This window comes from Heterocephalus glaber, unplaced genomic scaffold, assembly GCF_053883595.1.
Source record: "Heterocephalus glaber isolate CG9 unplaced genomic scaffold, H.glaber_assembly_v1.0 deba00001600, whole genome shotgun sequence".
Classification (NCBI taxonomy): Eukaryota; Metazoa; Chordata; class Mammalia; order Rodentia; family Bathyergidae; genus Heterocephalus; species Heterocephalus glaber.
In genome coordinates, this window is record NW_028258372.1 from 13209229 (window position 1) to 13221010 (window position 11782).

The 11782-nt window shown below is 44.6% G+C and overlaps 1 protein-coding gene across 1 annotated transcript in view; it reads right to left on the minus strand.

Moving 5' to 3' along the window:
* Positions 1 to 11565, minus strand: part of Kiaa0040 (KIAA0040 ortholog) — a 37620-nt gene extending 26055 nt beyond the window's left edge. Inside the window, exon 1 of the mRNA XM_013075347.3 lies at positions 11266 to 11565. The gene's annotated coding sequence lies outside the window, so the exon portion shown is untranslated. The remainder of the gene's footprint in view (positions 1 to 11265) is intronic.
* Between the last annotated feature and the right edge of the window lie 217 nt (positions 11566 to 11782).

Genomic DNA, 11782 nt, shown 5'->3' on the forward strand with positions numbered 1-11782 from the left:
AGACTCTGGGAAGTCTCTTGCCTAGAGCTGGGCAAAGCTCTCTTCTTCTGGGTCCCCTGGGCTCCTGTCATGACACCTACTAAAGCATCTGCGACACTGTGTTATAATTGTCTTATCTGTCTGCCGAAGTAGACTATAAGTTCCTGAGAAACAACAGCTTCTTATTCATCATTACTGGTAGCTTCTCTGTAGGAGTGTTCCTTTGTAGGAGTCAGGAGGAAAGCACCTATCCCTTGGGGAGATCTCAGTTTCCTCATCTGTAAAGTGGACATAACAGCAGTATATCTTTTGTGAAGTTGTCTTGAGGTTAAATGAGGGGAAGTAAGCAAAAGGCTCCATGCAGTGCCCAGCACACACATAGGACTCTATAAATGCTGCTGTTGGTTCCTACTCAATTGCACCATGGATTTTTAGTTTATGCCAAATATTTTCTATCTTAAGCACCCCAGCAACTCTGCTTTCCTAGGACACTGTATTTAATATCTCTTATTAAAACATAAGATCAAAGGCATCAAATAGAAGACCCGGCATAGGATTATATTAATATCTTCAAGAAGGATTATATTAATATATTATTAATATATTAATCTTCTATTAATATAGTATTATATTAAAGGATTATATTACTATATTACTATATTATATTATGTTATTAAATTATATTAAAGGATTATATTAATATTATTATTATAGGAATATATTAATATATTATCTTCAACTGAATGGGTAAGTATGTTGATAAAAATGTAGGGGAAAGGAAAGCAGGTTGGCAGTTCATGGAACACTAAAATGTAGAATATGATTCAACAATTCCACACCTAGGTGTATGTCCCAAGTAACTGAAAACAGGCACTCAGTGGGCCTGTGGGCACATGTTTGCACCACCACTATTCATAATGGCCAAAAGACAGAAACCACTCAGAGGTCCAACAAATAATGGGTAAGAAAATTGTGGTGTGTACCTAGAACAGACCATTACCAGCCATAATCTTTTTAGGTACCAATACATACTGCAACATAGATGAATCTTGGACATATTATGCTAAGTGAAAAACTCACTCACTGAAGGTCCAATTGTGTCTGATTCCATTGATAGGAAATACCTGGAAGAGGTAACTCCATGGAAAGAGAAGGCAGACAGGAGGTAGGGGTGGGGGTGGGCGGGTTGCCAGGGCCGAAAAGAAGCAATAAGGAAAAACTGCTGAATAGGTTTTATTTTGGGGTAATAAAAATATTTTAGAACTAGATAAAGGCAGCAATTGTACCACATTGTGAGCATACTAAATGCCACTGAAGTGTTTACTTTAAAATTGTTAATTTTATATAATGTGAATTTCACCTTAATAAAAAATACAGGAGGAAATAATGCAGAATCTCATGAAAACTGATGGATTTTACATGGACAAGAATGGGATAGCTCTCATTATTCATGTAGAACTATAAAATGATATTAAAGATCTCTTTGGTGTCTATTTATTAACTCACTCCAATAGCAAATGTTAAATGACCACACACCCAGTGGTTAAGTATTTTCCCCTCATTCTGAGGCACCACCTTGCAGGAATAATAGTTTTTCAAACCACCAAAATCTTATTCCTGGAAAATGTCAGTCAAGAGCCTCTGACCTTCTTTTGTGTGTGGCATATGCCCTGTGACTATGTCTCCTCCCTTGTCCAGTGTGGACAGTGTGGGAGAATGCAGGGCCTTTGGCTGGAAGTGAGGTATTCTTTCCATGGCCAGATTTGGAAAGCTGTGGCATCCATCCACTGAAATGATCAAAGCCCAGTTCTGTCTTCAGAGACTCCATCCTCATGGAAACCTGGGAGAGCAGAGTCATTGGATATTAGCAAGGATTCCTGGCTCCTGGCACAGCATTGCATCACTTTTATCCCTACCCAGCAAAGGCTTCAGTCCAAATATCCTGCAGGGCAGGGTCCCAGTTTCTAATTTGGAAACTGGAATAGCTCAGAGTAGGCTACATTGAAGGGTATGGCAGGCAAATATATGCAACATATGCTCCCCTTTCCCAGTGGAGGGTTCATTATGGGATGGTGTAGGTCACTGTGTAATGAGCCTGGATGCTTTAAGCTAGGCCCTGCTGGGCTGTGCTGACAAGTGCTACTCAGCAGATTGTGGGCCTTGGGTAGGAGGGGATATTACAAATCAGGAGTGGAAGACAGAGGGGGTGTGTGGAAACCGTTGTCATTTATAAGAAAGGCGCTTAATAGCCAGGTTAAGTCTGCACGGTTGGCCTTAAGAGAGGCATATTTTCTGTTGGCTTTGAAATTTCTCCCAGCATAACGTTGAATAACCAACATATGTTGTGATGTGCTCATAAGACAGCCTGGTAGGTGGGGACCAGCCATGGCTGTCATCTTTGTATGCTTCAAATTCTTAGCACCACCACAGAATAAGTGGTTATTGAGAGCCTAACATTCACACTGAAAGTCTTAGGGAGCCAAGAAAGATTGGATGAACATCTGTTTACCCGGGGCTCCTGATCACTGAGAAGGTCACTTTGACCCCAGTGTTCACTCCTGGGTGGTTTCAGGTCAGTGTGTATGAGTGGCTGTTTGGAGCTTGTAGGCTATGGCCAGCACTTTGGGTGGCTGATGACCACATGTAGAGAGGCTTTGACTGCCTGCACTTGGTCCCTCCAGTGGAGCTGCATAGGATTTTAAAATTAGAAACTGGGAAGCTGAAGTGTGTTGGGGCCGCAGGCCACTGAGGCTATGTTGTACTGCTTCGTGTGTGGTGCTGGGAGTGTCTTGCTGGTGTGCAGGAAGAGCACCTACTGGGACCTTGAACCTTGGCACCTGTGTCATGAGCTCCATCACCTTGGAGGATGTGGTGATGGAGCTTTGCCAGGAGTGGGTGTCGCTGGAGGGTGTATGGGGGAGTCTGTGCAGATGGGTGATCCTGGACAACTGCAGAACCCTGGCCTGGATGGACTGGGAATCTCAACTCAAAGCCAAAGAGTTGGCTTCTCTGCAGAATATTTTGGAAGCTGCATGTTATTCAGCGACATGTAGATGATCTGCTTGCTCAGGTTTCCACCTGTTTCCAAGAGGATAACATAGAAAAAGAAGCCAGGGCTTCTGGGTTGCCAACCACCTGTTCCCAGGTCTGCTGGTCCCTGGAAATAGATGGGGATACATCCCAGAAGGGCCTACTGGCTAGCTGAAGATGAGCGGTGCAAACCCAGCACAGTGTAGAGAAGAGCTGTGGACCACTGAGACAGGAATCTTCCCAGAGCTCTGGTTAGAAGAGCACCAGGAAGACCAGAATCATGGTTTCAACCCCCAAGAGTCAATTTCAAGCCAAGATATTTTACAGAGATTCCATCCATTGGCATGAAAAAGTGCTAACCTCATGAGGCATGAGAAGATACACACCACAGAAAAGTTCTTAGAGTGCCAGGAGGTCAGGCAATCCTTCAATATTCTTTCAACCTGCAGCAGCACCTGGGGGCCTACACTGAAGAGAAGCCCTTTGAGTGCAGCCCCTGCAAGAAAGCATCAGGGAATACTCATTGTGTACTCACACTAGGGAGGACCAGTGTGGGAAGCCCTTCCACACCAGCATGCACCAGAATTTGCACAAGAGAACCCACACTGGGGAGAAGCTGTACAAGTGTGCGACCTGTGGGCAGATCTTGAGTTACTTCTCCACCTAAAGAGTCACATGTGAACTTACTCTAGGGAGAAGGCTTATGCCTGCCAGGAATGCAAGGCAGGCCCTCCGCCAACCTTCACATCTCATCATCCATGTGAGAGCTCACACGGTGGTGAGAACCTTTCCATGCAATCAGTGTGAGAAAGCCTTCAGGCAAGCTCGTCACTAACTGCACACAAGGGGACCCACACCAGGTGAGAGAGCCAGACATAGTGGCTTGCCCTTGTTGTTGTCTCATACCTACAGTGGGCTCTTTGCCAGTTGACTTCCAGTTTGTACAAATGTAAATATTTTGGGCCGCCATTGTCTCTTATAATACTTGTTTTCCTGCATCATATGTTTCCGTGTATGTATAGTCCAACCCATGGACCTGCAGGTTCCACATCTGTGGATTCAACCAATTGCACAATGAAAATGTCAAGAAAACATTGCATCTGTACTGAACACTTACATACTTTTCTTGTCATTATTTCCTAAACAATACAGTATATCAACTATATAGCATTTACATTGTATTAGGTATTAGTCACCTAGAGATGGGAAGATGTCCATAGGTTATATGCAAACACTGTACCATTTTATGGAACGGAGTTGTGTATCCTCAGATTTTGGTATCTGAGGGACAACCTGAAACCCATCCCCATGGGTACTAAGGGAAGGGTACATTTTTCCATCCTGGTTTAATTCTTTGTTCTGTGTCTGTACTGGGGATTGAACTCAGGACCTTGTGCTTGCCAGGCAGGCGCAGTGCCACTGAGCTAAATCCCTGGCCTGATCCTGCTTTAATTCTAATATTGTCTTTACTTTTATTATCACTTGTTCTTCCACCAAAGACTTATTTGGAATTGGGGTTTTAAATACCAGTACACAGATATATTTTTATAGAGATATAATTATTTATAGCAAAATGGATAAATCAAAACTGCACAGTTGGATATGTTTGACAGGTACATACTTATATGTTACCAATACCCTATTCTAGCCTTAGAATATTTTCTATCATTCTAGAAATGTCCTGAATGTTACACTGTGATTTCTTAATTGCTTTTGTTGTTTGGATTCTAATTTAATTACATAGTGAGCAGAGTATGTGATTTTTATGTTACTGAATTTTAAGTATTTGTTGGACTGTGAGTTGCCAGCCCAAAATTTCCCCTTCCTTACAAAAAGAACCTATGTGTTTTGTTCATCTTGATAATGTGCGCTATTAGATGCCCTCAATCTCCAGTTAGGAAGCTATGTTGCACAGTCCTGGCCAGTATAAGTATTGTAAGATACTGGGTATGACTCTGGGAAAAGACATTGCACAAGTGTGGTTTAATTTGGACAGATCGCTCCACTTACTGCCTTTTGTAAAAGCAAACATGATGTCCAAAGCTAGAGGGACCATCCTATGACCATGAGGGTAAAAGCCACAGGTTAAGAAGAGGGAGGCCAGAAGTCACAACCCTCCTTCTTCCCTAATCTAAAACATTTTTAGAACATATAGAATGAGCATATTTTGTTGCCTGCACTAGTCCTGGGCAATTTATTTCTGGTTGTCTCATTACATGAAAAACTGCTCTGTTTAATGGTTCAAAACTTAAAGGAGAGGGTGGGGGAGAGAGAGAGTGGCTTATTTCAGTTTAATGCCATCCCTAACTGGCGAATTTAGTATATGTCAGTTTATTTAAATAGTTTATCAGATTGGCAATTGAAAATATATTCTTTTAAAATCATGGTACATAGTGTATTTATCATTATTATTCTCTAATTATTTTTGTTGTGAAAAATTATTTTTTCATAGAACTGTTTTTATATTTTCTTTATTAGTATTTACTTGTATTATATTAAAATAAAAACACTTTATCAGTGGTTGAAATAATGTATTCTGCATAAACCCACTAGATTGAGCATATTACTTGTGTTGAAAAACATCTACACATTTATAAATATTGAACTCTGATCTCTTGTTTACTGGAGGAGGTATATTACAATTGCTTGCTATGATTGTGGATTGTTGAATAACCCTTGTAATTTTGTCAATTTTGAAATTTATGGATATATTTTGAAGCATGGAATAATATGAAAAGCCTTTGACATTTAAAAAAATAAGATTAGAAACCAAAAACAAAAGGACATAGACTCAATATCTTACTTGAGTCAGGGAGAGAATAAGACTCCAGACTCAGAGAGCAGCAATATCTTCTTTTATTTACAGTAGACCCTGTCATGTCATGTCATTTAGGTTAATGTACAGCGTGTCTGTGTCATTCTGCACCCATAATGCTAAAGCTAATGGAACTTCCCTCACTATTTTTCTCTTTGGCCTGTAGGTTGGACACATTGTGATATAATAAACAGTTTTTAAAAAGTAAGTTATGTTACTGATATACATTAACCATATTATATATATATTTTTTATGCAGCCTAAGACAATTCCTTTTCACTCAATGCAGCCTGGGAAACTAGGCATGTCCAAGCAGGGGTCACAGGTTGGACACACCACACCTTTCTCTAAACCCATAACCCCTAACTCTTTCTCAGGACAATCTAAAGATATGCATGACATGGTCATTCTACGACATGCAATTGTTCTATTGCTATTCTTCATATATTTTTCCTTCTTTTATGCCAGTTTTCTTTTATAACTTGCCCAGAAAACTAGATAAAATTGCTAATAGGCTTTCCTTAGACCTATCCTTCTTGAAATGAGGGTCATATTTGAGGAGAAAAATTCTCAACTGGAAAAATCCATCCCATGGGGAGAGAGAGTTTTGAAACAGTTAAGAGCAAGGGCAAGCCGGCAGTGGCTTAGAAGCACAATCTTCTCTTCAATTTGGGCCAGAAGTGTAGTGATGGTTATAGTTTCTTTTATTTCTTAGAGACAAACTCCATGGAACAACATGTTTACAATCATGGGAGCCAGTCTCTTCCCAGGGGCAGAGCCTGGGTCTGAACACTGCTATAGTCCCGTGGGAGTTGCTCTTGAGAAAGGAATCTTGTGTCTGTGTGAGGGTCACTTTAGAACTCATCTCCCCTGTCCCAGCCTCCACTAAATGTACACCCAGGTCCCCAGCTGATGCTCTGTTCAGATGGCTCAGATTGATACGGGGAAAACACCAGACACCTGAGCTGTCCTGCTGCCCTAGGGATTGCCCTTCAAAGAATTTGCTATAGATTCTCCCTTTGCGGCTTGGAGAGGAACGAAAGTCTATTTTGCTCCTGTCCTTATCTCTTGCTTATTAAACTGTTCCATAGTACTGGTTGTTCATCTGGAGTCTTTCTCATCATCAGTAAGTTATATATTAGTATTTGAGGTGGAATGCTGACTCATGCTGTGGTCTCCAACACCTTCTTATCTCTGAAGCCAAACAGTCCACAGGGCAAGTTTGACAAACCCCTGCAAGGGCTTTTAGCTGATTAAGGCACCCAGTGTGGTCTCCCTTCTTAAGGGGTCTTTGGTAACTCCTGAGAAAAATTTAAGGATTGTAGCTGAGGAAACCGAAAGGTTGGGTGTGGTATGGAGACTGTTTTAAAGGATGAGATCTATCTGCCTTTCTGCAGGATGTGCTCCAGGTTTGCCCCAGGGCTGCTCAGGGACTGTTCAACCTTCAAGGGCAGTCCTTCCATTTTATCACTCTGCCAGCATTTGAGTGTCTGCATGTGTCCTTGTGGTGGGCTACAGGAGATCCAGGAAATAGGGGCTCCAGATGGTACTGGGTACTCCTGAGCAGGTAGAGAGGGAGCTTGCATTCTGGTCACTTCATTAACCAGCTGTGTAACTGGGCACACAGTTCCCTTCCTTGAACCTTAGTTTGCCCATCTGCAAAGTGGCGAAGTAGAGTTGGCTCATCTCTAAAGTCTTTTTCCATTTGAAGTCTCTGACTCTGTGGTTACTTCCTCTTCTTCATCAACAATCAACCTTTAATAGAATTCTGTTCACTTGAAAATTTTGATGCTGGCATAAACTTTGAGTTCTGGCAGGTTGGAATATATCAGACTGCACTGGCTGGAAAGAGGAGAAACTATAAATTTAAGCAGTCAACTGATGTTCAGATTTAGGACCACTGTGTGTTTAACCAGCACCTTGATAAGGATTAGAGGGCCGGGGATTTAGCTCAGTGGTTCCACCGCCTGCCCTGCAAGCACAAGGACCCAAGTTTGATCCCCAGTACAAAAAAAAAAAGAGTAAATGATTAGAAAAAAGTGTCCCCTCCAGGTAGGCTCAGCTGCAAAAGTGGGGTGGGTCCATGGCCTAGCAGGTGGAATCCTGGTGCTTTCAGCCCCATGAACTCCAGGAGTCCTTGTGCAATGAGCTACCAGCATACATATGTATTAGTGCAGCAGTGGCTTCTTTGGGCTCTGACCACTCTAGCTAAGAGTAGAAAAGGATAAGACCAGAATAGATGCATATCACTGACATGATGGAAGGGAACTTTTTTATCATTACTGCCTTAAATATTTCAAGCAACTGAAAAGCTGCAAGTCTGGGCCTCTGACGCTGTCCACATCCTACACTGAAACAGCCCATCTGATTTGGGTAGCTTCAGGAGGTAAGATTAGTAATAATAATAATAAAACCCCTTACATTTTTATAGAGCCTCACAATTTATGTAGCACATTAAGTACACTTTCTTTTTCACTTGGGTTCTAATTCTAACCATTGCCCTGGTGAGTAATAATTATACTCATTTTAAATACAAGGGAAATGAAACTGACAGATTCAAAGACTTGTTCAAGGGCAGCTAATAAGTGGTCAAATCAGGAATTGAATCCACATCTGTCTAGCTCCAAATTCAAGGTTTTTAATTTTTGTTTCCGTTCAAGAGCACAAGACCCTAATCAGGATTTTGGCAGCCAGACCAAAAGAACTCTGTAAGGGTTTGGAATTAGTCTGAGTAGACCATCCTCCCTGTTTCGGCAACAGGTGTGGTAACTATAAAGATTTGAGTATAATTTCTAGAGAGGTCTTGGGAGATCTGAGCTAAATACTCACTTTTCAGTTGATTCCTGGAGATTCACTCATTTCATTAAACACATCTGTACTAAATGTATGCCATTAACCCAGAATTCTCTCAGGGAATGACCCTGCCAGGCATCTCAGGAAAGCCTTGAGGCTGGAGAGAGTCACCCCTCCATATGATATGAAAATAATGTCTACAGGTGTCACTACTGAGAGTCAAGGCTCTTCAGGGTCCATGTGGCCTCGCTGACAGCACCATCACAGGCCTCTTTAGTTGTCTTCAAGACTGCTTTTCTGCACAGCAGTTACACTGGAGTAGCCCTGACCTCTGCCTGGGCTCCAGACCTGTATTCCCAAGTGCCCACCTTCCACCTCCCCGTGACACCTCTGAGGGCATATCCAACTTAAATACGACTACAGCTCTAACTGCTGCCTTCTCCCACCATCTGTCCCCAGACAGCTTCCTCTGGCTTTTATAATTTCCATGAATGGCCCCTTACAGCACCCTCTGTCTCACTCATTCCTCCCTGCATACCCTTAGTCACTAGATACTTTTGGTTCTACTTCCTAAACACCACTAAAATCCATTCCTTTTCATCAGTTTCTATTTCCATTGTCTTCAGGGAGGTCCTCATTATCTACTTCTCATCTTCCAAGCTAGCCTGCATCTGGCCATTAATTCTTTGTCTAAACACAAACCTGACTGTACCCTTTCCCCACTTAATAAACAATAAAAATGACCCAGTGTGGTGGTGTATGCCTGTAATTCTAGCACTCGGGAAGCTGAGGCAGGATTGTGAGTTTGAGCCCAGTCTGGGATATATAGCAAGTTCAAGGGTAGCCTAGACTACATACAGGAATGCTGTCTCAAAACAAACAAACAAACAAACCACAAAATAAAAAGACCAAAAAATGGCTTCCTACTGCTATAGGAGAGAGTGCACCTTTGATGTACAGTACCATAATCCCCATTAAATGCTGTTCCTCCGACCTGCCATTTTTCCTTTGGCCAAAATACCATCTCCCTGGGAACTTCTAATTAGTGTTAAGACCCCTGCTTAAGCATCACTTCTGAGGTGTTGGCTTCCCAGGTGACTCCTGGGGGATGAATTCCTGCTCCCTCCTCGATATGGTCTCACTGCTATTCTGAACTGCAGTTTGTTTCTGTAGCTGTCTATCTGCCAGACTCGGGCTCCTTAAAAGTGGAAACTCTAAGTACTATCTTCTCACTTCAAGGCTCTGGCATGCTGCCCAACACACAGTAGGTACAGTAATGTTGAATGAATGGATGGGGTGGATGTACTCTCTCTTTGATAAAATCAACAGTGTAGCCTGTTGAGTGTCCCTTGTCCTCTTGGGCTTAGTCTGGAAGTAACAGGGCAGAAGTCATCCTTTCATACTATAGGCTGAATATTGACAGTGTATGAAGGCCAGAGAAACATTTGTTTTGCAGTTCATCTCTTTCCTAAAACTGTATCTGGGTGGAGATGGGGAGGTGGAATTTCAGACAAAAGGAAGGACTTGATCTGGTTTCCCTGTGTAGCTGTCTCGGCAGCTCAGCACTGGGCAAAGGACAGTCCCATCTGACTAAGTGGTCAATGAAATAGCTTAAAGGCCGGTAAGACCCTTGTGGAATCCTTCAGGTAGAACTTGCAGGCCATTTGTAAAAGGGTTCGACACAAGATGCATCGATGCTGTCTTTAAGTCTTGCTCTGTGCAACTCAAGGTTCTCCCATTAAGCAACTGGTCCTCCAAATGAGGGGTCCTAAAAACTAGCCTCAGGTTCTCATGAGCTGTACCTTAGTGAATGAAGTACAGGTACCCTGGAGGGCAGGGGATTCCAAGAAGGGCAAGTGCCCCTTTCCTCTCCCTCCTCATTCAGCAGAATCCAGGGAGCAGTGGGCAGTCAGGCAGCACCTGGCCCCTGGGGCTGTGTGTTAAATTAGGCCAAGTTCTAGCCTCTGTTTTAGCTTCCCTTTCTGTTAGGCAGGGCTGGTATTCACCCCAGCTAACATCTATCCTTAGCTCTGTCATTATACAAAGTATTCCACAGGGCTCTTCAAAGTCCAGGGGAACAGGTCCTGTGTGTCCCCATTCTGCCCTCACGGGTGGGAGCGGGTCAGACAGTGGGGCCCTGTAGAGAGTCAGCAAGGTTGGGAGGCAATCTGTGTCACAGCAAGTCATAAGAGCAGACAGGTCTCCCTCTACCCCTGGCTCCAGGGCACAGTTTCGTTTCTTAGCCTCATTGAATCTCTGGCATCACCTAGAATGATTAAGGAAACACCTCAGCCCTGGACACAGGCTTTGGCTTTCTCAAGACAGAAGGTCCATCTGTCCCTCTCAAGCCGCTCCTACAGGCAGCCGTGGTCAAGTGGAGCAGGAGAACTCCACCCCAACTCCAGAGGAGCCCATGTGGCCTCAGCCCAGAAGCAGGGGGACACCGCTGAGATCCCCCGCAAAGGAGGGACGCAAAGCACAGCTGAAGGCTGTTTAGAAGTAACCTTCCCTCTCGCCTCTCTAGGGCGGGTCTCAGCCTTCTAAAACAGAAAGAAGTGAGTGAGTGGGAAGTCCCCTCCCGAACGGAGGGCAGCTTAAAATGTCTTTTGAAAAAATAAAACAGCAACAACAGAAATCTTGAAACTCACCTTTGGGTCCTGGGACGGCTTCCTGCCGGCGTGGTGGCCCGGGATCCGCGGGTGCCGCCTCGGGTGACCCTGACCCTGCTCGGGTGGGCTGGGCTCCTCGCTGGGGCCCCTCCCTGCCTCCCTCCCGCGGCGCCCGAGGTCCCGGGGTCGCGCCGCGCGGTACCTGCCGCTCCCGGGGGCCGGCGCCGCACCTAAGGCTCCCTGCAGGCCCCTGCCCTCCTGTCACAGCCTGGACTCTGAAGCGGACTCGCCGACTCTCCCCGTCGCTGGCTCGGCCCAAGCTTTCTACCCCCACCCGCGGGTCACCGGTGCCCCCAGACGCGCCCTCCCTCGCGGTCTTCCCGCCAGCCCCACCCGCCCGCCGTGACGCGCTCCTGCCCCAGGTCTCAGCCCGGAGCGCGCCTCCTGCAGGACAGCCGCCTCCTCCCCGAGGAGCCAGCCGGGGGCCTGCACAGCCGGGCCTGCACAGCCGCGCCTGCGTTCCGGGACGGGGCGCGCAACTTGGGGCACACCCGGT